General features: G+C 39.6%; 1 long non-coding RNA gene across 1 annotated transcript in view; it reads right to left on the bottom strand.

Annotated features, from left to right (window-relative positions):
• Positions 1-233: 233 nt before the first annotated feature.
• Positions 234-26582, bottom strand: part of LOC127382638 (uncharacterized) — a 30656-nt gene continuing 4307 nt past the window's right edge. The window contains exons 2-3 of the long non-coding RNA XR_007889010.1: positions 12910-12977; positions 234-824 (exon numbers count right to left, since the gene is read on the bottom strand). This is a non-coding gene — a long non-coding RNA (uncharacterized LOC127382638). The remainder of the gene's footprint in view (positions 825-12909; positions 12978-26582) is intronic.

Raw genomic sequence — 26582 nt, 5'->3', positions numbered from 1 at the left:
TTTTTTGTGTATTTTTTAACTTGGTTTAGACTATGAAATTGCTAGACTTGTCTGGTTCACTTTCCTTTCTGGGCAGTGCAGTGTTCTGGTTTTCATATCCTATAAAAGTAGTGATGCCACAAAATTACAAGGGAAATGCTTTGGTCCCTCAGTATAGATATAATTAAATCCAACTAAGGTATTTTCATTGCCTGAGATGAGGAATCTTACACAAAATAAATAAACCACTCAGGTAATAACATAAAGATAATTTTAATACCATATTATCAGACCATTGATGAGACTTTTAAATTACATATTTAAATTTAACCCTTTTATTTAATAAAACATACAGTAATTATCATATGTTATAATGCCTATGACCAGCTATACTTAACAGGATTGTAATCCCATTGAGCTGCTGTAATGGCATGAACCACAAAAGCAAAATGTGAGTGGTTTATCAATGTCAACAAAATCCCAGATGGAATTACAGTCGTACACGCACCGTTTAGTTGTATGCTATTCATTATAACATATGACAAAAATTATGCTTCCATTAAAAATGCACAGATGAGAATATGTGTTGTTGAAGGGGACTGGCTTAAAGAGCAGAAGGCATCTATAGCTGCAAAGCAGAGTCATTTTCAGTGCAGTACTTTTTCAGGCATATTTGCAGGATGATGGGAACTTGGATTCAAGCTCTGAAAGGAACATGGTGCTTCAGGCTCAGCAGATATTTCTGATTTTGTGTCTCCAGCTGCAATTTCCTTGTGTTGTCTGCCTTTAGGGAAATCTGGCCGTCTCTGGAGAAAGCACGAGCTGGAGAATGGCACCAAGCATCTCTGGGAAACAAACCACGAGGTGTTGGTCAGGGAAGTCCTTTGGGACTCATTGGGACTTCATAAAAAAGCAGTGGAATTTCTAGAATGTTTTAGGGATCATTAATTTATAAAATTTCAAAACAATTGAAACACCACAGATTCCAAAGTTTGATGTGCTGTCTGTGCAGTCATGTTTGTAATTTTCTTAGAAATGCCCCCAGTGTAAAGAAAATCTCTTTCTCAACCTAAAATGAAATTGCAACTGGAAAACAGTGCAGTGAGAAATACACGGAACTCTTTTAAAAGTCCATGCTGCCGCAAGGAGATGTTCTGTGCAGATTTCTGCTGTATGCACTGCAAGTCTTGGTCTGGAAGCCACGTGTCTGGTGACATTAACTCTGTCCCCACGCACTGTGACACCTCTCCAAGTGGCCACTAACGTGTGACCACAAATGTGAATAGATGCCGTCATCAGCAAGGGCAGTTCCTTTTGATTGCTGACCCAGCATCAGTCTTGTCATCTGCTTTTCTTCTGAGTTGGACATGCTTGAAGCTGTCTTTCAAACAGATGGAACCTGGCTTAGTGGAAGGAAAGCAGAGCATGCCTTGAGTTGAAAGATGGGTGACAGTAGCTGGGCAGTATCAACTGTACATGAGGGACAAGCTCCAGTTGCTTCTAAATAGGCAGCTTGGAAATTAGGCTCATTTGCAAGACAAGAGGTTTTAAGGGCAAAGACCAGGAAATTAGCTTGATCCAGGCAGAAATACTTTCATAAGTTTAATCTTGGGTTTTCCTTGTTTTAGTAAAGCTCATTTCATCCCAGTGTCTCCTCAGATCTAGTCCCCTAGATTCTTTCATAAGTTTTCTTCAAGTGCAAATCCAATTTAAAGCTTTCTTTTATGAAAAAAAATAAATATGGATTTAGAATGAGAAAGTTTTCCTGTAAGGTTTATATTTCGTGTTTTTCATTGTAATTTCTATTCTATAATTTCATGACATGTTAGTAGAAACATGTTTCAGGATAGTAAAAATATCACCATATATGTAATTGTTGCAATATTTCACATTCTCTTTCTTAAATGGGAAGAGCCTGCTTTGTACTGACTGAAGGATCAAATCCTCTTTTCCATAGCAAATATCTCCTCTTCATCTTCCACTGAAACCACTTGATAGCTTTCCATAACAGGCACACTTACAGCTAACAGGAACAAGCATAAAAATCTAAAACCACAAATGAAATTTAAAATGAAATCTCCATTTGCAGAAGAACATTACCTGTTTTTTTAAGGCAAATGCCAGAAATGCAGTACATTTTTAGAGGAATGTTATAAATCAGAATTCAACTGAGGGAAAAGAGAGAATTAAACAGTTTTCTACACTTATGACCTTGCTATCCTCAACAATTTTCGCAAGGGGACTAAAAGCAAGAACAAACCCAGGAATGACACAAGCAACCCCTACACCATTCCTTGATCCCTTCCCAAATCTCTTTGTGCCTCTCCTGTCTACCTGCCGTTGGGTGGTGGGTAATTCTTGAGAGAGCTAGAAGTAGCAGGTGAGAGGGTTAAATAAGCTTCTTAAACAATTTCCATCCTGCCACTGCCCTGTTTTAAAATCCCTGAATTGCTCACCAGAAGAACTGTTTATTTCATTACTAAAATGAGGCTGCAGGGCTCTCCTTTCTCTCACCCACGCATGATGTTAGCGGAAGGAGAACTACTCTCACATGATTACAAGGTCTGCTATTAAGTGTGAACTTCATATTTAATTGTAATCGCTAGCAAAATATAATTTAACAGCAAAGTATGCTGAATTTGTAACAAAGTACCCCTTTTATTTGAGCAGGAATATGGATGCTGCCCAAATGTATCCGCATGGTTCCAATTAGGTGGAGGAATGTTTAATGTAAAACTCGACTTGATGGAAATAACTGAAGTTTCTGACAAACTAATAAATTGGAGTCTTGAAAGCTCTGCATATACAGTACAGTCAGGGAGGGGCAACAGCCTCTGGGTCATCAATTTTGGTGCAGTCTTCCTGTTCATTTATGCTAAAATAATACTATGTAGGTAGTTTGATTTCTCCTTAGCTGTAAACATAGAGAGGAATGCTGGATGCAGATCTGGCTGAGGATGGAGGAGGGGCCTGGGCTGATTCCTTAGCCCCACTTCAATCTCTAGGCTGAAATTCTCAGTAATTTTAAACCCAGGGTTGCTTTTTCACCTCTCTATCTCTATCTCTATCTCTATCTCTATCTCTATCTCTATCTCTATCTCTATCTCTATCTCTATCTCTGTCTCTATCTCTATCTCTATCTCTGTCTCTGTCTCTGTCTCTGTCTCCATCTCCATCTCCATCTTCTTGGCATTCTTCTTCTCTTTGGGGATTAACACACTAACAGTTGTCAAAAGATCTCATAAAATATCCACTCTGAGAAGTTGTTGATGGAGATCTGAACACAGGGTTCTTCATAGGAACTAACAAGGTTGCCAAACATGCTACAGGGAGACCTGCAGCGAGAGAGGTCTGCTCCTCTCAGCTTCTGTTGTTACTGGGAAGTCATACCTTGAGATTTTCTTTAAGCTCAAGGTAATGCTGGAATCAAATTCTGATCATGGATACAGCTGTATGAAACTGGATGTGCTCCACTGGCTGAGCTCAGAGCATGGCTCTCTACCTAATGCAGGTTTTGGGTTGTTTTTTGTTGTTGTATTTAGTTGATTTTTTGTTTGTTTGTTTTGTGGTTTGTTGTTGTTGTTTGTTTGTTTTCCCTCAGCAGAATTGCTGAATTATAAACCTAAAGCTGTGGTGGTTAATAATTTTTGCTTACTCTTGCTCTGTCTTGCTTACTGAAGTGGTGAACTCCTCAGTAGTGTTCTCCATACCTGCCAGGATAGAGCCTGTTCTAAGCTGGGCCATCAGGTGCTCCTGATATACATCAAAACTGATCTCAGATAACAGAATTTGTGCTCCAATACTGCTCAGGGTTTGTGTGCAGGCTATTTCTCTGAATTCAGATGGCGTCTTTTCGTACTCAGGTGTAGTACTACTAAAGTCTCTTATGCTAGGACTGTTTTGTTTCTTCAGCCACCCTCCCCTCTCCTCCCCATCTCAACAAACAGCTTTGTAAGACAAAAGAAAAGCTGGCTAATTAATTTACCCTTCCCTCTTTACCTAGGAGAGATCTGTTTACACTTGAAATGGAACAGGCCAGGTTACTCTTGCCCTCCCAAGGCCAATAGAAGAACTAAACCAGGACTTTGTAAGTATCTATGTTTGCTGGAAATATTTAGCTTCTCAGTCCTGTGACCAAAGCAAATCATTCACTTGAGCAGAATACGATGGGCTTTTATTTCTCATTATGGGAAATACAATCCGTGCCATCCTGAGAGCATCATTTGGTAGCTGATGTTTAAGGGTCATTTCAAAGTTATTGTTAGCTGTCTCCTGCTCTTGCCTTCCATTTCCTGGCTGGTATCTTTATGGGAGTCTGCTGTGTTCAGCATTTAAGTGTCATTTTCAAGGGTAAAAATGTTATTTTGGCATATTTTTTTTGTAACATTATGAATTCAGAATGCTCTTTCTCAGGTAAATTTGAAATACTGTGACAGAAATATGAGCTGAATAATAATCAGTGACTCAAAGGATCTAATAAGTATTTTAAACTATCAGGATATATTGTTCTATTTTCCCAGAAGCTTAATAACAAATAACCATAAACCTGGCATGCTTATATTAATCTCTGTAGGATATTACAGTTTGCACTCAAAACCTGAAATATTTTTTCAGCGCCAGCGCCAGCTGGTTTTTACTTTTTCCATTTTTTCTGTGCTAGAACAGGTCAGTACACAAACTACGTGTGCTACTTTCTTATTGCACAGAGACAACAGCCAGCAGATAATGTGGAGAGAGAGCAGACCAGATTTATATTTTCTACTGTTTAAATACTATCAACAACTTCTGTTTACCTGTTTCTGCACTGTGGATGACACTTTTTGTTGATACACCAGAATTTTAAACTGGTACTTAAGGAATCGTTTGACATTTTTGTGTGTTACTTTTATCTCATGGTATAAACTTACTTATGACATTGGGCAAAAAGTATAACCAGGAGCAAGTTAAAACTTCAGCATTAAGGCTGACACATCAGTAAAGATACTGGAAGGGAATGCTTATGTTTGGGACTTGTATTTACTTCCCTGTGGTGTCCTCCATGGAGGGTACCTGATCCAGCAAAGCCTGCTGGCTGCAGGAGCTGTCCATTTGCAGTGAGAACCTGCAAGGGCAGAAGTTAATGGTAATGGTTTTAAGCTGGAAGAGGGTAGATTTAGGTTAGACTTTAGAAAGAAATTCTTTAGTGTGAATGCGGTGAGACACTGGGAAGTTGTGCATGCTCCCTCCCTGGAAGTGTTCTAGGCCAAGTTGGCTGGGGCCCTGAGCAACCTGATCTAGTGGGAGGTGTCCCTGCCCATGCAGGGGAGTTGGAACCAGGGGACCTTTAAGGTCCCTTCCAATCCAAACCATTCTATGATTTTATGATAAGTTACTCTGAGATCATGCAATTCTTTCCCTGCAACAGTCCCTAAGTGAGGGACTTGGGAACTTTTTCCCCTAGCAAAATCAACAGTGTCATTAGCATCTTTTCCTCCCAGTAAGGTAACACTGAGCTTGAAATAAGTCTCTGGGCTACAAGCATTTCCTTGCTTTAGGGGAGTTTCATAGCAGATGTAGTCACATCGCTGCACTGGCTGCCAGCCTAGCTGGTACCTTGGTAATGCAGCCATGGGGCTCATTCTGCAGCTAAGTGTATATTTTAACGTCCTCTCTACTTCCTGATACTGAAGATTAAATACGTCTTTTGTGCTTTTCTGAAGGTTTTACATAACTCTTTCATACAAATCCTACTCTGCCACCTGTGTGGCAGCTCCTCAGCCCAGCTCTGGTCCTGGAGGCACGTGTGGTATCTACGACTGCAGCCCTGCTAAGGGCTAATGTGAGCTGAAGAGAACCTAGTGCTTAAAATGTCAGCTTTGTGCTCTGAAGAGAGATGGACTTTTAAGCATTTAAGCATTAAAATGGACAAAGTATTCCCTTAGGCTTGCAGCTGGGATAATGTAAATTTCTTCTCACACTTTTACCAAGTTTGTTCAGTTTTGGACTGTATTCTGCCACAGAGGTTTGGAACCAGACTAGATAAAGTACTGAAGAATATCCTGTAGGGAATAATCTTGCCTCCGGATGATAGTGAACAAAACAATCTAAAAAAGCTTTCTCACCTTTATTTTTTCTCATTCCCTTTTCTCCAAAGCAGGTACCTGTAGGCCAGGTAGGGAATGTTGTGACCTGCAGACCAGGGGGACAATGTCAGACCTGTGGTCTTGGTTTCTCACCAGTGAAAAGCCAGGGCAGTTCCAGGACAGAGCCACAGGGCACAGTTTACTGTTGTCATTTATATGGCCCTTGGCATAAAGGTGTTCTGGTGGGCATTCACATCACCAGGACAAGCAGGCAGTGCTTTAGTCTTACTAGAGTTTCCAAATGTCTGGAATATTAGAGCAGGAGAAACTGTATCTTTCTAGAGCTCATTTTTATGGAACGTATTATGAAAAGGGGTCCATAGGAAATAGCAAGTCCCTAGAATGGTTATTAAAATGACCCTAAGGTCATATTCTGCCACTGTTAATCACAATAGTTGTACCTTACTCTGTGAGCTTTCCCACTGGATTCAGTGGGATTACTTAAGGAATTCAGATACTACTTGATGGGTAGTGGCAGAGACTCTGGCCCTTCATAAGTGGTCCTTGAAATTCTGCAGGTTTCACAAAGATATTTTCCAGAGTTTGTTTGTATTTCTTTTTATTTTATCTTAAGCCAGTTCTGCCAAGTAGTCTGATTTAGAAGAACTGGGCAATACTTCATGCTCATTCTGAAATTATAAATAGTGGACAATTACTTGATTCAGTATTCTAACAGCTGCATGAAACAGAATGGGGCCACTACACAATTACAAATATAAATGGGAAACTCACCTATAAAGAATTATTTGTACTTCCACAAAATAAAGTGATGAGAACTTATTTACACACTTTTATGCACTGGGAGAAAAGGCTGCAATAATTATTTTTTTTTCTTCTCCTAGCCAGAGAAGAAAATGAGCTTGGCTTAGGTTTCACTCTACTAAATAGGTTATTTTCAACCAGAGACACAAACCACTTCTTTGGGTGTTTGTGAGAATATTCTTAGCTTTGAGCATTAGCTCAGGTTGTTGAACTTGAGCTCAGGGACTTCAGCACTGCAAGAAGGTATTTTAGTAATAAAAAGCTTTTTTTTTTTTTTTTTTTTTTTTTTCAAAGTAGTAAAAGGTTGTTCGTTTGGTTGGTTTTTTTTAAGCCAGCAAATATAAAAATACTCAAATACAGTGTAATTCTATGATGTACAGATCCCAGTGCAGAAGTCTAGCCCCTTCAGAGAATTTCAAAGGATGGCAAAGGATTTGGGCTCTGTAATAGCCCAGTGCTCATGGACAAGCTTAACCCTGTCTAGTCTAAGTATGAAATTGTTCTTATCAAACATTGAAACTAGATTTTTTTAAAAGAGCTTAATAATTATTTGACTGTATCTAGAGTGTGTATTATGCAAATTTAATCCAGAAGAATCAAATGTCAATGTTCAAGTCAGAAAATACATGGTTTAACACTGTTTCCCTGTGTTCTGCTGATGTGACTGCAGTTACTGAGATGTTTCTGTCTTGTCTGTGATGGAAATAACCGTGATTATAGAAAATAAAAATTAGAATTTAAATTTAAATTTGAATGATATCATAAGAAGAGATAGGATTGTTTTGCTTCTTTCCTTGAGCCAAACCTTGCTTTAAAATACACATATAAATATCAGCGACTCTTCAAAGTTTCATAGACAGAGAGTGAAAAATCTGCTGGAGTGCTTAGCTAACCAAGAATAATTATTTCTTGTTCTTTATTTTTCTAAGTGTAAAATGTTTTCCTCAAATAGAAGCAGAGCCAAAGAAATGTCTTGTTATTTTTGAACATAGTTTAGTCAACGTGAACCACTAACTGAAACTAGGCTGAAAATACTTCTGGACTCTTTGGACAATATTTCTGAAGAGTTAGTACTCTCAAAAGAGACTGATGTTCTTATCATATTACATCTAAAAGGAAAAAGAAGATAGCTGTATACGTTTATATTCTCCAGAGAAGGAAAATTCTGCATAATTTATTAATTTTTCACAGTACAAGATTCTTTGTGACAAGGTATCTGTGAATGGTTTTGTCCCATACAGTACTTAACAGCCTAAAAACTAAAGGCCATCTTACTTCCCTAGAAAATTCTTTTTTACACTAAGAAAACTGCCTCTTGAGAACTATTTTTCCCCCAATTTTAAGTCTAGGTTCCTCTCTCTTACCCACCGGTATAATGTTGTGTCTCTGTCTATAAAATTTCTCTCTATTAGAGAAATGGCAGATCTTGGTATTTCCCTCTAAAATAGCCAGTATCCCAGTTATACTCATTTTGCTCTTTACATTTCTTGCCTGCACATGGTGGTAGCAGTGCTGCACCTGCAGTCTTTACTTGCCAGTCTCATGACAGTGGCTGGAGAGCCTTGTCACAGGCCATGGTCTCATGGTGCTAAGCACAATGCCAGCATAAACCAGGGCACCGTAGCTGTTTTGGAGAGTTTACAGACTGAGCCTAAAATGGGGAGACAGATTCCAATGTGGGGAATAGCATAAGAGCAGGAGAAATGCTGGTTGGCCCCGAGTGCTTGAAAACCTAGGGCTTAGGAAATGCCCTCTCTTTGCCCAAACCTTGAGCAGTGGTTTACTGAGGTGTCTGCAGATGAGCGTTCCTTCAGCTGGGTCATCTGTGATGGGCTTCTGAAAAACAGCACTAAGGAAGATTGCTTTTAACCAACAGCAAAAATCTTTTCTTGGTGTATGGGGTTAAGTCCCAAGATGTTTCCCAGGAGGGAGAAATCCCTTGGCTTCTGTGTGTATAGAAGTGTATTTAGTCTCTTTTTCTTCAGGCAGACAATCCCTGAGTTTCTCATTTCATCATTTGTGTTGGCTGGAAGCAAGAGGAGTTTATTATATTTAAATTTATTTATGTTATACTTGTGACTATTATATTTCTTAATATTTTAAAATGTCATAAACACTTCAATGTTGAGGGCTGAGTCATTGCAAATCACAATAAAACTCAGTGTTCAGAAAGTAAATCAAAGAAGTCTGTCTCTTCAGCCAAAAAAAGGCTCTGGACTGGAGGACCCTCCTTCAGGGAGAGCAGAAGAAACCTGTGAGCTCTGCAGGCTGTGGTGCCCAGCCATCCTACTTGAGGTACGAATGTATTTGTGGGCTCCAGAAATGCAATGGAATGACTGGCTGGTAAGTATTCAAAAGAAATATCAGGACAATACCTGGATTGTGACCTTTATGGGAGAGGCAACCTGTCTGTGTTGCAAACCAGTGTACCACCTGGCAGGGGACTCCCTGGCCCCAATGCCCTCTGTTGCCCCTTGAGGTCCCTGTCCACAGTCAGAAGAGAGAAATGGCAGCCCTTACCTTGGCTCACTGTTCTGGTGGGGCATGGTGGCCTTTGGAGAGAGCTCAGGACTCCCTCATCCCACTCCTCCCATCTTGCTTTCATGGCTTCACACTCTCCTTTGCCTTTTTTGCTTACTCTGTTATCCTGCACCCTCATATTCACCCCTTTTACCAGAAAATCATGCTGTGCTGTAGCTCTAACAAGGGCCACACTGACCCCTTGGCTCCCATGAACATTGGTTCCTTCCAGGATTCCAACTTTAATGTTGCTGCCTCTGACCTGAATCTCTGTGCTTTTACAGCACTTTTATTATATATTCTAACCCCTGCCAACTCTTTCTACATTGCATTTGCTTTTGGTCTTATTATGATTATTTTTATTGACAGCCTGATCAGGTGAATATCTTTGGCCTTCTCTATCAGCTTTCCACACTTTGTTGGGTGTATTGTTTGCTGTATCTTTGACTTGAAGTTGTTATTTATGACTCTATTACGGGTTTTTTTCCCCTCTTCTTTGCCATTGAGTGAAAATGCATTTGTAGCCAAAGTTGTCACCTTCAGTTGTGCAGTAGTGTTTTTGGGTCTTTTTCTCAGCGTAATAAATTATTTTTCAGAAGCATTTCCAGGTTTTATCATCTATTCTTCTCCTATCAGTTTTGTTTACTTTTGAAAACTAGATTTTTTGGATGGACCAACTCTACCTGTTTGTGAAATGTGACAACTTTTTATTTTTTTGATCCAGTAACTGATTTACCTTTATTCACCAGAAGAAATCAAAAGGGAGGTTTACACTATAGCTGAACTTCCAGCCAGTAGAAAATCTTTAAAATAACTCTATCACTGAAACATTTTATGAGAACATGAGAAAGGAAGAAAAATTTTTGCACTTAGAAAGCTTTGGGATTTCAGATAGATAGCAATTTTCCTTTAATCTTGTTTACTTAGGTAGCACTGACTGCTGACATGTAATGCTGATTTCTCCTCACCCTGCCTCTGAAGAGGAATTCAACCACCTAATTCATTGACACTGAACTAGCTTCAGTGGGGTTTGAAGTGAATTCGTATTTCAAGGAATATGTATGTATCATCCATCTATCACTGAAATCTGTCATTCTGCTTGTGTTTGTTCTACCCATTCTTCTAGAAGAATGAAGACAAGGGTGATATAATTCTCAAGCAGAGTCCCAGCTGCAAATATCCTGCCTTTGGCTTTCTCTCACCTAATGTCTGATATCAGACTAATTATATGATTTTTCAGGATATGATCAGTTGTACAGTGTTAGAAAATGTTGCACTATGGTGATTTTAACTAGAAGGTAATAGATGGTAATAAACTAGATGCAAAAATGATGATGCAGCTGTTCTTCTGTCCAGTACCTGGCTGCTTAAACTTTAGATCAGGAAAGCATTTCTGTAGAAAAGCAAGCTTACAGTGTGCTTAAAGCCAGTCACAGGTCTGCAGCACATGAAGGCACGTTTCAGAGAACCTTAAGCCTGTGTATAGGTGTTTCTGAAAATGAAGATTTCAGCCTAAATGTGAGAAGGGGATTTTGCAAGAAATCAAGATGAGGTCTGTGTGCTGGTGTAGGATTGTACCCAGGGATACATCTTTGTTGAAGGGCAGTTCCCCTATTTCCTAAGATTTTTCTGTTGTGAGAAACTCAGCTAGCAATGAGGCAAGTCAAAGGGAAGGAAAATAAAGCAAAAGTTTTTCTTACCAGTCCGACAGAATACGTTTGGCAGAAAGTAACACAGTTGTTCAGATAACTGGGCAGTCAAACTAGAGATGCAGTCTGTAATACCTTATTTTCCAACAAATGTTTCCACTTTTTTTTCATTAAAGTTGCCTTTGAGAATATTTTGATTAGTTATTAATCAAATTTATTTACAAAGTTCTATGTCTGTAGTTAATTTATGAGTAGTTCTTGGCACACTTCAAAGAGCTGTAATGGCTGTACAATGTATACGGTGTATTTCTGTTTCCTGACTGGGTGAGTGGAATGAGATTTCCACAGCAAATATTTTTTGTAGGAGTTCAGAATTTGCTTTTCCCAAGTATTTAAAAATATTTTTAGTGTTGTTTCCATGAGCATTCTTGTTTTTGTGAACACAAAGTCAACATGGTTAAAATGAAGAGTTTAAAATTTTCAAGGAAAAATAAAGGGTTTCTTTTTTAGTGCAATCATCCAGCTTGACCCGAAAGTCACTTTAATCCTAGTTCTAAGGTTTCTTAGAGAAGCACACAGCACACAGGCACGTTCATACATTACTTGTGTTCATGGAAGCATTAATTGAATTTCCCAAGTCCTGTCTCAGCACATGCTACATGCAACAGGAGGATTTTTTAAAAGTCTCTCTCACTGCTGGATCCCAAACCCTTGTGGCAGATGGCTTCATGCAGAAGAAGAAGGAAGGGAGTACCTAAAGTTCAGGTTGATAACCAGGTACAGGAATGACATGGTAGACTAAGATGCATTTCATCAGATGGAAGGGAAACAAAGTAGTGTTGGGGCTGACTACAAAACTGTAGTTTTCCAAGTTGTGGGGAAAAGAGTCATGTAGCGGTGTTCAAAAGCATTTTTACTTTGAATTCCTGAAGAAGGAAATACTTTTCCTATACTATAAATAGTGCTACCAGCAAGAGAGAGCCTCAGAGCATTTCTGAGAGACATGCAAACAGAAACAAAAACTTCACCTTTTGCAAAAAGTCTCAGAAAAATATGCAGGAAAATGCCACCCTGCAGCTCTTTCACTAGAGGTGGCTTTTCCAGATGCCTCCCATGCAGATATGCCTACCCAGCTAAACCCAGACTGCCCCTGGGGTGGAGTGGGATGGGTGTGCTGGATTAGATCTTCTCTCTGCCAGGCTCTAGCTGGGCACTGGGAGTCCAGACACCAAGGGAAACCTGCTGTTTTTAGCAGTGCATGGAGCTACACCAGCCTCTCCTCTAGATGTTCCCTAGTAGTGGTTGACACTGCTTTTCTCTCTGGCCAGTTTATTTGGGTTTTGGCATCTATCTGACTCTGTAACCACTGCATGAGACCAAAAGGATCTAAAGCTCAGACTCAGCTTGGCTAGGTTTCTAGGGATTTTACAATTCAATTTTTTCTTTTACTTGTGCAACATTTCCAAGAAACACCTCACGATATATATATATATATATATTTAGTGTAGCTGTCTGTCAAATTCATGGCAAAAAAAGAATTTGGAAACTGGAGAACAGTAATAGTAGAGTTGTTTTTAAAGGAATCACCCTACACCATTCTAGGCGAAAACCTTTTATTAAAGTTTTATGAAAATCCTCCCTGTTTTTTACATTCCAGTTGAGTCTATTAGCTTTGCAGGTTTTGATGATCTAGCAGGTATAAGCACTTCTCACATTAAATGCAGTGTTGACAAAGGAAATTCACTAGCAAAGGTTTAATTAACTGGGGATTATACTGAAACCTTTTCCCAGAATTGCCAATAAATAGAACTCTAATCCAAAATTTGGCTTTAAAGTCAAGTGCAACTAATATAATTTTGTATTTGGTTTAAAATTACCTGTGGTTATTTTCTCATTTTTGCAATATACTGCATTATGTCATCTGGACTCTCAAACAGCATTGTCTCTGTGAAGAAAAAACAAACTTAAATCCTGTGTATGAAGGAAACGTCAGTTTAACTTATGCTTCCAGTGAGTTCTGTGGAAAAAGAACTCACTCCTGAAAAGATGGAAAATCAACTATCTCCTTCAAATGATGCTGTAGGTAAAGGACACAGCCTGCTCAGCCAAGGCTTGGTCCTGGAATGAAGCTGCTTGACAGTCTTGCTGACCTTGGTATAAAATAACGTAACTCCCTCCTCTGGGTCTCTCTCCTAGCATTGAAGTTATTGGACAAGATGTCCTGGGGTTTGCTCCTTCTGGGCATGTAAAGAGGCTACAGCAGCTGTCAGCTTCCTCAACCAAGAAAGTCTTCACATCTACAGACTCTGGGTGGGTGCAGGAGTCGTACATGGCCTTGTTAAGTTGGTTTATGCACAACAGTTGCCTTTTTTGCTCTGTTTCTAGGGAAAAAAAAATGTTGCAAGGACAGATTAGGGGATTGCAATTAGGAAGGCATTTGGGGCCCTGCTGCTATGCTGTGGTCTCAGATGCCTGAGAAGGAGATCCTTGGACTGGAAAGGTGATGAGAGCCTGATTCAAATCTCCTAAACTCAGTGGGAATCTCTCCAAGGATCTAATAGGTTTAGGGTTTATAAGAGGGTCTGTTAAGATTAAGGTTTTGAAACTACCTGAGGGAGCTCAGTGTAGCTTTCTATTAAAATTAATAGGAATTGGATATTTAAATTCCTTAGACATGTTTGAAAACCTTACCTCTAAGTAGCATATAAAGTTCTAATGTAACTTCCATTGCACCTAATTTACAGTTTATAGGTAAGATGATGTAAACTCTGGGGTTTGTTTCAAAATGCAGTTCATTTATTTACAGCTCCCAAAGCTAAGCCACTGTTTAGTGTTCTATGAGAAGAAACCAAATATTTTGTAGTAGCGGGCACTGTGGTCACAATTGGTGTTTAGAGTAGCATTTCATCTGAGTCAAGAAGATTGCAGTATCTCATGAGGAGAACTGAGGCGGAATTGTAAATCTGAAGTCTCTTTGGTTATCTTTCTAAGAAGGAGTTTGAGTTCATATCACCCTTGCCTTCCTTAAAGGTTTTACATAAACAATGAAGTGCCTCAGGAAAATCGCAAACAGCTCTTCTGTCAACAGAGAGCTTCATTTTCTCTCCTAGATTAGGGTGGTCTGAAGCTATCAGCAGCTGATCTGACAGAGTAAATCTGAAACAAATTGCTGTTGCTATAATCCTTCCTTGGCATGAGATGCTGCAAAGGAGAGAAACCAAGTATTGTTGCATAACAAAATTGTTTTGGCTGGTTGTTCATTAGCATGTATTGAATGGTGTCAGTTTTCCTGCAATATCTATCTATCTATCTATCTATCTATCTATCTATCTATCTATCTATCTATCCATCCATCCATCCATCCATCCATCCATCCATCTCCCAGCACCTCCTGATGTTAAGGTTGTTCCACATGTGTAAAACGAAGTTCTAAATGTCATCATCTGGACTTTTTTTTTTTTTTTGAGGTTCAAGAAATGTGGTTGACTTTTTGTTTATATTTTTCCTGAGAATACTATTTTGATTGAGATCAAAATACTATTGATAAAAGTTGTTAGTCATGACTAGCAGCTTAGCAAAGGTGATGCCCAGATGCTTGAAGTCCTAGAAAGTTTGTAACAGAGGTGACCAGCAGAGTATTCCTAGCTGCCCTGGCACTGATGGAGCCACTCAATTTGGGAAGCAAGAAGTAGCTTGACTTTACTCCCAGATACTGTACTGCAGAGTTGTGGTTCAGATGCTGCATCTGCATTTATTGCTATTTTGGTGCCTGTATCTTGAAGACTGATTGGCTTCATCCCAGGAAATCTCCAGATGCTGTTGGGTTTCATTTTGCTGATCAGGTCTTAAGGAAAGTGGAGGCTGCAGGGAAGAGTGCCATTTCTCTGAGTTTGAAGAAAGCATCATTTTGTTATAAATTTAAGCTGCTGAGGGAAGTGCCTCCAAGGTAGGTCCTAGCATCATGCTCTGGCTGGGGCAGAAGAGGAGCAGTGGGACAGATGGGGATTTCTGTTCTCCTCACAGGAATACAATGCAGAGGATGGCACCCCTGAGGGTGTCTGTCTCCTCACCTTGGTACCTGGCACACTCTCCCTTTCCCCTTCATTTATTGTGTTCATGCTCAACTACATGGCCAACAAGTTAGTTGAATTGGCTTGGGGATTTTTTTTTGTTGGGGTAAAACACCAGTGGAAAAGAGGCCTCCTCTCCTACATCTTAATGTAGTATCAAAAGGAGCTGTGCAAATTCAAATTATTTTTCTTTCCTAGCAAAACAAAGGAGCTGAAAGATTTTAAAGACTAATTGCATCAAAGGAAGGAAATTAAAATATCCTTATAGGAATTCAGGTTGCTGAAAAACTCAGGTCCAGCCCAGACACAATATGCTTTATATTAAAACTAAAAGAACCAGGCGGTATAATATTTCCTGAAGTTTCATCCATCATGCTACTGGTTTCTGCAAGGAGGGAAACACAGCCTTCTCTGGCTATGTCTCAGGGAAAGTAAATAATATTGTTAAGAAGATTATCATATCAAAAGTGCCTAATTAGGAAGGCTTGGGGAGCTGGCAACTTTGCAGACTTCATTAAACACTGCAATGCCCTGAGGAAGAAAAATGTTGAGGAATATCTGCAAATTATATGGGTGTAATCTGAACTGCATCCTTGTACCACTAGATTGTAGAGTGGTTTATCCAGAGGGGCAGAGAAAGTAGCACGTGGGTGCACAGACTGAGGCACAGAGCTGACAGGAGTGTGGTTAAAGCAGCTACAGCATGGCACCCAGTTTTCTCTCCTGGTTGCAGAAGACTCTAGAAAAGCAGGAGAAAGGTTTGGCATGTTTGAAGGCAACTAGGGACCTGCTTGGTCCGGGAACCTGGAGTGTTGTATGTGGTGAGAGCAGAATCAGTGTGTGGTTACTGGGGTTGGGGCTCCTACCAGGAAACAGCACAGTGAAATGTGGTCTTTCTGAAGAGTCTACTCATTTCAAGGGCTTGATCTTGTTTGTTGTGTGAGGACCATATATCTGTCTCTGCTCCAGGCTGAGGATATGAGCTTCTGCTAGACAGTGGGAGGCAACGACAGCAAAAGGGAGCAGAGTTCCCTCCATCCTGGCACTTTGTTGGTATAGGACTGCCTGTAAAGCCAAATTTCCCTTCACCTTGACAGATTCTTCAAATGTCACACCCCCCATGGCTTGCTGATGGGGTGTCCTTTAAGTCCTGCCATTGGAGTTATGTTCTTAATGCATTAGATAAGGACACTAATGGTGGTGATGCACAGGAGAGTTGAGTAACAGTCAAATCAAGACATTGTAGGTCTCCTCTTTCCCAGGTGTTTGTCCTAAACACTGATATAGATGCTAGGTTTTTGCTGATACCTTCTTTGATGGCCAGTGGATTATTTAGTCAAGGAAAAGCTGAACAGCTTCAAGAGGATAGACAGAGAGGAACATAGCTATGGATATTGTAAAGCCTGGGAGAAACAGCTGGAAGACTTTCCCATACTGCAGGTAAGTGGTGCTTTTTAACCAGAAGTGATAAGAGGAGACATAGGAGCTCTACCAGGTTCTCTATGCCGTGCAGGGACCAATCTGAGGTGTGCTCTGAGACCTTCTCATTGGTCAGATCCTGCAGGGTCATTATGGCAGTGGTCCTGGTATCACTGGCACAGGTACCAAGCTGCCCAGCATTACTGAGGTTAGCGTGTTCTAGGCATGTCCAGAGCAACCCAACTAGATACCTAACACATCTTACTGGGACACATAGCCACCTCAAGCTTTACTTACCTTTATTTGCTAGAGTGGGAGGAAATCCTTTTTTCCTCCTTCTCACTAAAAATGTAAAGATATTTTCAAATCTTAAAAGCATTCTTTTAAAATATTAATTTATTTTCTGGTGAAAAGTTCAAAATGCCTCTTAAGGAGTTAAAAAAGAGTCAAAGAACAATGTGCATTACTATTTATTTAAAGTTTTCTATTAATGAAAGAAAAAAGAAATAAATTATCCTAGCTACACATTTGACACATTTGCATGACCAAAAATTTGAACTCATGGAGAAGAGTAATTTAAAGGGATTGTATAAATATCTCATTTAAAACAGAATGAAAAATAAACAGATAATCTTCCCAAATTGCAAACTATAACTTCTATAACTTCTAACAACATTTTTTGCTACTAATGAACCACCAAAATATTAGTGCTGTATGAAAGAACAGCAACAATTTCTGACATTATGGGTTAAGCCCACAAAAATCTTAAATCAATCAAGTTCACACTGGCATTAGGCACATAAAAAGGCTTTATTAGGCATTAGCAAGGCCCTTAATGGAGCTGCTGAGAAGGACACCTGCTGAGGATCTAGCTGAACATCTCTTTTAAATGTATTTATACCCAGCTTCTGGGCTGTGCTGTTGACATTCAGTGGACCAGGAGAGTGCCTAGTAGGAGGTGTCTCTGCACATGGCAGGGGGGTTGGATCTAGATGATATTTAAGGTCCTTTCCAGCCCAAACCATTCTATGTTTCTATGATTCTGTGATTGTTTACAAGCTAAACAGCGGGGGGACAGGGGCACTGTATTAATAACACACTTTCAAGCTATTTCCTTCTCCAAGAATGGTTTCTCATTTTTTTCCTGACCCATGATCAAGAAAGAATAAAGGCCTGAAGACAAAACAGTTCATTCTCTTGCTGAGTTGGTTTTTGTTTTTTTTTGTTGTTGTTGGTTTTGTTTGTTTGTTTTTGTTTTGTTTTGATTTTGTTTGTTGGTTTTTGGTTTTTTTTTTAAACTAGTGACCTGGAAAATTCTGTTGTTGTGAAAGGTATAGCCATACCTGTATCCTTTTAGATAATACATCTGTTACCTTTCACTGTTACTTGCAAATTGTAGGTGCTATTTCATGTTGTTTACATGACTTTTATACCAGGATAAATGTTTTGGCAGTTTTAATTTGGACAACGTTTGGCAAAGTCTGTATGATGTTGCTGCTCTAAGTGATTTTTTTTCCAGACAACTCCTCTGTCTTCCTCCTTTATACTACTGACGTGTTGAGCAAGGACATGCTCTATGGTCACCCTCATACCATGGCAGTCCTCTCTGTTTCCATGACTTTATCTCCATTCCACAGTGCTGTGTGTAAGCAGTGACTTTCTGGGATAGAGAAATCTTGAGGAACAGGAGTGGACTCAGGCTTGAGTCCATGTAGTGACTCTTCACACCCTATAGGTACACTTTGGTGTTCAGATATGGACTGAGGCTGTCTTCAAGGCCCATGGGAAGGGGAAGAATCTGGGCTCTTAGCCCACATTGTCTAGTGGCCCTAATAGAGGCCCAAGTGCAGGCCTGAGCAGATGTTTAACTTTGGATGTACAGCTGTTTGTCTATCACCTAGCTCTTCCACCTCTTGTGTTTATCAACTATGTTATGGAAGGAATATGTGGTATAATATAACCCAGGAGCCTTCCTATAAAGGATCCATGTAGCCCCTGTAAAGAACAAGAACTCCTGGACAGCCAGAGCTGAATGTGTCTTTCCAGGCTGTAGACTAACAGCTTGGGTAGGATTCAGGGTTCTCCATTTAGTTGTCTGTCTGCATGTGGGCTAGGTGTCTGAATCCCAATCTGGTCAGTGGATAATTTATCAGTACAGTCCATGGAGTTTAAAGAGAGATTTGCTTGACCAATCACTGAATTAATCTGCCCATGCACAGACGTCATTTAACCAATTTAGGATGCTCCAGGGTGTCCTGCCTGACCTCCTAGCTGACGGTCTAGGAAATAATGTGTCTCCTGTGGAGCATGTGTCACCTTTACCTACCCTATGTATGTGTTTCAGACACCCTAGAGCACCTCAAATGGCATGGGACACCTAAATGCAATCAGCCATGCCCTGAGCATCTAGTTTGTATAGAGTTGAATTGCCATTTAGACACTTGATAAACCTCCATTAGCTACAATGCTAGTTTCAACATCTGTGTGCACATATCTGAAGTTATGTATATTAATGTTGAGTCTCACCCTGTAAAGGGCATGTTGATTGAAGACAGAAATGTTGATAGGTGTGAGATGAGAGAACTTGGGCAGCTTAGCCATCATCCATATAAGGATTTCAAAAGGGTGTGTAGATGCAGCCCAACTGTCCAGCTAGGGATTGGCTGTATTCAAGAGTTAAACTGCCCAGATTTTGATTCAGATCTGAATGTCATTTTGGTTATAATAATTCAGAAGTTGGGCCACTAGTTGGACAAACTATTGCTTTATATCAATTTTACTTTATTCAAGTACTAGAAAAATCCTACATATTCAGCTGAACTGGGCTGTTCCAGTTAAGACCTATTTCACAGAAAAGCCACCCACCAAGAGGTTTTCTGAACAAGATCAAGAATCAATTTATCGGTGCTCACATTAACTATAATGCCAGGTCCTTAGCAACTCTACTCTCTTTCAGTGATTACCTGACTTTGATCGCAGACTGAATGCCCTGAAAAGCTCAGATGTGGCTCAACCATCTGGCATTATATTAAACATTTTAAAAGGTGTATTTAAGACCTTCTGTGGCTGGAATAACACTTCTGTGGAGCAAGTGCTCTGATCTGTGTTCCAAATCCATCACATTATTTTCTTATGAGGCCAGAGCTACCATCACTAATTAGGCTTTTTATTTTGTTTTACTAGATTATCTGGTTTTCAATTTTAAGATCTCCTTGGCCAAGCAACAGAGCTTGGATGAAGTTATCGGAGTAAATCTGTGCCAACTTTCAGATAAAGCTAGCAGAGTTGATTTAAGAATTCCACTATTCAAAAATGTTGAAATAAAAGTTTCCCTTCTTTCCCAAGATCCATGAACATCAGTTTGAATGTTGCAAACCAGACCTCATCATAGCTGTGTTTCACTACTTTGCCAGTTTTCTGTCGTACTGTGAATGTTTGATTACATGCCATTTCCTTTTGTTATGATGGTGTGATATAACAGGGAGCAGCAGGAGAACCTGATGTTCAGATTCCTCCTCTTGTATATAAATCAGAAGATAGATATTAGTCTGAGTCAATGCCTTTGCATTCTCATCTCTGTCAGATTTTAGAGAACTATATACATTACTTGGTGTACTCTGAAATAGGCAAGTGGAGACAGAAATGTAAATATTAGAAGAATGAGTTAGGAAAGGACACAGAAGTGAAGGGAGATGGCAGGGTGAAAACAAGGTGCTCTACCTAAAGGGTTAGATGACTTTTCTTCTATTACGTATGTTATTAATAACAGTGGGTGAAATTTAGAAGGTTTGGGAGTTGCATTTGGGTTAGCTTCATCAGCTCTCCTGCCATTTCCTTAAAGCGGTGAAGAGGTTCTGTAATAACAGGTTGCTTGTAAAACAACATATTTTCCACTTGCTCTGGACGGATCTCACCCACAGCCTCCCTCCTGGATTTAAAATTTCTCCACAAGAATCTCATTTTAGAATTTCACACCAGAAAGTACGAAAGTTTCTTTGAAGAGAGATCTCAAATAAATAGAAAATAACCGTTAGCAATTTAGCAGTCACAGCTTCATATTTGCTGAAATTTTGACCACTGGAGGTGCCTGCTAAAGATCACTTCCATCCGTCCAGGGGAGGGAGTGGGATGGGACTACATATTCCCCATACATTCCTGCTCTTTCGGAGGCAAGGGTGAAGGTACAGCTCTGGCTCTGCTCTCTGAGTGTCCTGTTTTGAGATCCCTTTTTTTGCCAGCCTTCATCTTGGCCTGATGTCTCCCAGTGATGCTAAGCACTGATTGGAGCCTAAGGGTGCTTTGAAATGACAATTTCTACAATATTTTAAAATTCTAAGCATGTGTTACCACTATCAATCTTTCTCTTTTGTGATTTTGAATAAAGACAGCAATTGTTGCTTTGCTTTGTGCCAGCAGTTCAGGAGAGCTATTGGAGTTGGTTGAAGTATTCCCTTGGATTTAGACGGATTAAAGCTTTTGGGTCCTGATTTGTGCACTGTAGGAAGCAGTCTGAGTCTCACACTGCTCCTTTTCTGCAGCCTCTACTTTGTCAGTTCACAGACTGTGTGTGTGGCAGAGAAACATAAGTAATTTATTTGAAAAGTTTTTTCCATGCACAGTGTAGCTGAACAGTATCACCAACAGTACCTCAACCACATTACCAAACAATGGTTTAGTTCAAATTCATTTTATGCAGTGGTTTGGCCTTCAAATGGTGGCTGACCTTTGAGATAGTATTTGAAATCTCCCATTTGTTACTATTGAAGAAAACAGGAGAAGAGACAGGTCTGCAAATACCACTAGCTCTGTGCTGAGATAAAAATACTACTCTGGCAATAAGCAAGCTGCATTTTTTCCTTCATCAGATGTATGATATTGGTTTTGTTTTGCTTTAAACAGCATGGATTATTATGCTACAGTTTTAGAAAGCAAATTCACCAATAAAGAATGCATTTGACATTTCAGTTCAGCAATAAAAGAATTATCCTCTTAGGTAAAAAACTTTCTTTGGTCACACTTGTGAATATCCTTAAAAAAAGCAAAAGTTTCTTAAGTTTCTTTTTGGAATTACATTTGCTTCAGCTTTCAAAGGTACCCAAGAGAAAGATCATTGTTCTTCCAAAAAAAAAAAAAAAAAAAAAAAAAAAAGCAAATAAAAAAATAGAGCAGCCTTCTCCAAATAACTTTCTATTATGCAAAAAGGCTCCAAAAGAAAGAAAGAGTGAGGTCAGGATGGTGCACTTGCCAGTAAGAAAGCTGAAAAATACAAACAAACCCACAATTATGGCACAGATGTCAGCAACAAAGATCCCTTGTATGAAGCATGGGCAAGATTTCTTTTACATATAAGCCTGTCCATGTCTGAAGGAGCTCTATTGATTTCAGTAGTTTCCACAGACCTGTATCAATTCTTTGTCCCTTGGGAGTCATGAGTATTGGACAAGTTATTGATACGTGTCAATGCAAAAGGTTAGAAAATTAATAAATACCAAATGGGTGAATGTGCCCCCATTGAAGTGGAACTGGTGATTGCAAGAAAATTCACACTGTGAGGAACATCTGCATGCATGTGTCAGATGAAGGCCTAGCTTTTAACCTGTTAAATGATTTTGCGTTTCTTGGCTCTTTCTTTTAAGGTCTTTGGACCCCAACAGGCTACACCTGAAAAACCTTTAGAAGTGTGACAGAAAGGGCCCATCTCTATTGCAAGGATTTTGAGCTCCCTTCCAGGCATGGACAGTGAGCTACCTGGGAGGAGAGTTCACGAGGGGCTGAGCTGGCCCTACTTCCCCTATCAGGGCATGGTGTGAAGAATTTACTAGCAGGAAGGAGTGATCATGCCAATAAGGTACCACTCCAGACTCCCACTGAAGCTGATGGACTCTTTGAATGCAAATCTCAAGGAAAATCCAGTTGGAAAAAAATAACAATTCAATCTATATGAAACTATATAGAAGGATTTATGTTTCTATGTCATAAGTAATTTATGTGTTATCTTTAACATTTGTGCCATATGTTCTTAATTTCCTAACCTAAAAATCTGACAAACATTTTAAACAAGTCTTTAAAACTTCCCTAATTTTTGTTTCGTTTCCAGGTTCTATCAGAAATCAATAAATAAGCAATGTAGTTTAAAAGTTAAACAAATCCCATACCCTTACTTTAAGTGCTACCAAAACCAGAATTAAAACCATGTAACAAACTGTAAACAGAAAGCTGTGTTGAATGCAAAGTGGAAGTCCCTCTAAAAATACCTATGGCACAGAAGACTGCAGTGTTTTAAGCAAGGATCTTTTCCTGACAAGTCTGCAATCCTAATATTCTGCAGTGTTTATATTAAGGTTCATTTGATTCTATTTCTTTAATTAGCCAAAATATCTACCGAAGATATGCAAACAACTTTCAAACAGGAAATCTAAAGTACCACATCTTGCTGCTTACAATTTCTGTTATTTTAATGTGCAGTTCAGAAAACATAGCAAGTCTTTGTTTCTAGAGAGTATTATACTCTGGTTGCAATGCAGCAGGCATAGCCTCACCCATTTTGGAAGTAAAATGGCCAGGAATATATTTTTTCTCTAAAGCAAAGCCCACCAAATGTACTTTCTTTATCCTCTTAAGCATGTGTGCCCGTACATATTGGCTCCTACTGACTCTTCTAGGAGGAACATCCTTGGCTGCTTTGAGTTGCCACAGTTCCCTGAGATATTTTTGTCAAAAGTATTTGAATGATTTCACTGCAAATGCTTAATCAAAACAATGTATTTATATTGACAGCAAAGGGGATGTACCAGCCAGATTACATTTCTGTTTCTTCTCTAACTACTTTCGGATTTATTAAGTAGTGAGGAGGAAGGAAGAAGGACTGAACTAGCAGTGCCACTGTTTGCCAGGTTTGATGGACTGAATACAAGAATTCTTTTACTTTTGTGTCTTGTGTTGTCCTAATACTTCACACTGTTGGAGCTGATGGATGTTTTTCCACCGGCTTCCACCTTAGAAGAAACAAGGTTGTGGACAAGACAAACTCAAGGAAGACATCTGAAGTGCTGTGGTCAGGCTTTTTATCCTGACTTGTGTTATAGTCTCAACTTCATGCTTGATTTCTAACACAACTTTCAACAATAAAAAGGGAGAACATTTAATGTAGTTTGGGAATGCCAGTAAATGTGGACATTATGGAAATGGCATCCACTGACTGCAGGAAGTCTGAAAAGCAGAACAAGGAGAGATCACACCTCAGTAAAATATTGTTGAGGGAAGAGACTCCCAGGCAAGACAAGCTCACCAAGCATAAACTAGAAAGCCTCATGAAGTTAATCACCTATATTCATTAGCTTTTAACTGGAAATTCTGGAGGCCTTTTTTTCCTTTTCTTAGGTTTATTAGTTATTAGGTTTTTTTGCTATGCAAATAATGTTCTAAAAAGTCTAGAAAGAGGCAAAAGCAGCATGATGGAAACAGTTTCGTGGAGGAAGATTGTTATAGATTATTACATGGAGTGATCTTTGTCTTCCATCCTTTCCTTTTCCCTCCTTTTTCTTACTCAGATGAAGAAATGGAATGGGTAAGAGCTACTGCCTGACCAGCACTACAATGGCTAGATTTGAGATTCATGAAGAAAGCCCTCAACAGCTTAAAATGGTGTTACCGTGTATTAAGGCAGAGATTTAGTCCCTCAATAATCTGACTTCAGTCTTCACCAACACACACCATTTCATGCTCATGACAAAGCAATCTAAGAGCCTTGCTTCAGTGAAGAAGAAAAGAACTGAACTAATAGCTGCCTTTGGAGCTAAAAATAAGGGGTTGTCAGTGTGCTGCCACATGACATTTTTTGGCAGGGAGCTAGAATGTTTTCATTTTGCAAGGCGAGCCAGTGGCACTGGATTTGCATGGCTCACAGCTGCTCTGTGGGGACCACCCTCTCTCTCTCTCTCTGTCTCCACAGAACCCCTCTGTGTGCCAGCCTTTGCCAAGGGCTGTGGATTTCTTCCCCTGAGAGTCTTTAAATAGAGATTTCTGCAAGTGCCACCAGTGGCCCTTCCCATTGAGATAAGCCAGCAGAAATTTTCCTCAGGGTGGCTTCCAACAGAGGAAGCCTTTCCAAGAACAGTAAACACCCCGAGTTCTTGCTCATTGCATCAGGGCAACAGTTCTGTTTCAGAAAATACTGTATTGGTAAGACTGATTTCGGCATGTCACATGTGATTGCACAGCATCACGCAGTGCAATGACGTGAGACAACTAAATGACAAAATGCTGGCTCACATTCAAACATGTAAAGCACCTATTTTTGGCTCTACCATCTGCTATCAGTTTGCACTGTGTCTTTCCCAGATGAAAACATAAGGCATATTGGCACAAACAGAGCGTTCCTCTGGCTGGTCACAGTCTGCAAGATACAAAATTTTCTCTTCTTATGACCAGCCCATCATTGATTTCTGTATTTTTTTATTTGCAGAATGAAGTAGGCCATTTTGTGCAAGCTAAATCATGATGAACCATAAACCAATCCTCTAAGAGAAATGTTCTCTAGCACCCTACCAGGCAAAATAATGGTCTGTCACCTCCTTCAAAATAAGCATGAAGGAATTAACAACTAAAATTAATATGAAGATTAACTGAAACTTTTCTGCTGAAAGTTTTCCAGTGAGGACCTTTTTCAGTTGCTTGATACCTTACAAGATCATTAACTCTACTGTCATCTACTGACGATCAGGGAAAAGTTAGCGCAAGTAATTCTTTTTGTTGGCAAATAACTTTTTGTGAAGAAATGGTCACTTTGGGGTAGTTAATGTGGAAAATAACAAACCAAACCAAATAACCTGTAAGCTTTTCTGTGGAGGCAACCCCCCCCCCATATGCACTCCCTGCAACCGTTTGCTGGTTGGGGTGTTGATCACTCCTTTAGATAATGGATTACTCCTTTAGAGCCCAAATTTGGAGGGAGGGAGCTGATCCGAAACCCTTTCCCTTATAATGAAGATCGAAGCCACTTGGACATTTTCTGCTTTCTTCCCTGAAAAAATAAAATGTTTCTGAGTTGAAACCCTGGCTCCACTGGCTTCACTGGGGCCATGATTTCACCCCAGGAATTATTCTAAAAGCATTACTCATTTAATAAGCATACCACTCTAATTCTCTGCTGTTTCTGTATGAGCACCTCCTAATGCCAATGTAAACCCACTGCACAAAGCTACATTAAAGCAGTATTTATGGTTGAGATATTAACAAAAAAGTCAGGAAACTCAGAGTTATGGTTCCCTCAGCCAACCATAACCAGGCGTAGCTTTAGTGTTTTGCATTGCCGTGTTTCCACTCTACAATGCATGTCCAAATACCAATGACTGAGTTAGAGCTGCTTTGGGAACTCCAGCTTTGGATTTTGGTATATATTTGCATTTAAATTCTCAACTGAGGTCATGAACAACTGTGAAAATTATGATTGCAGCAGAGGGCAGTATCTCCAGTTTGCCGTTGACGTGGGAGAACCAGTGAGCACTACCTATGATGTGGATGATGGGAAACCCAAGGGTCCCTTTTACTGTGACAAACAAAATACTTCAGCTGCACTTAGAAGGTATATAGCGATTAGCTCTTCTACAGGCTTTGTATCATTCAGCAGATACTCTGGAAGAGAGCAAGGGAGCTAATAGTATTTGCCAGAGATCACTTAACATCATTTTAATTCTAATATCCAATTAACTTGGCCAGGGAATGGGAATAATAAGATGTTTTTCTGTACATTCTATATTGTGTTAGGAAAACACTGTATCTTCACTGCAAAGGAAACAGGACTGTTTTTACCTCAGGAGCAAGCTGCACGAGATCTGGAAAAGAAAGAGTTTGTACAGTGGGCAGCACTAATCAGAATGACTCAAGGTGATGCAAGATACTCTGCCCTCTGCAACACTACTTCTCTAGCTCAGACTTGGGGCTGTTCTAGGGCAATTTTACCTGTAACCTACTGGATAGCTAGTATGCAGTTAATTTAAATAGTTCTTTTAGACATGAATATTCTGCAGTAAGGACTAAAAATAGATTTAATAGGCTGACAA

This window comes from Apus apus, chromosome 3 (genome assembly GCF_020740795.1).
Source record: "Apus apus isolate bApuApu2 chromosome 3, bApuApu2.pri.cur, whole genome shotgun sequence".
NCBI lineage: Eukaryota > Metazoa > Chordata > Aves > Apodiformes > Apodidae > Apus > Apus apus.
Note: the sequence above shows the minus strand (reverse complement) of the source record. Positions and strands in the feature narration are given on the sequence as shown.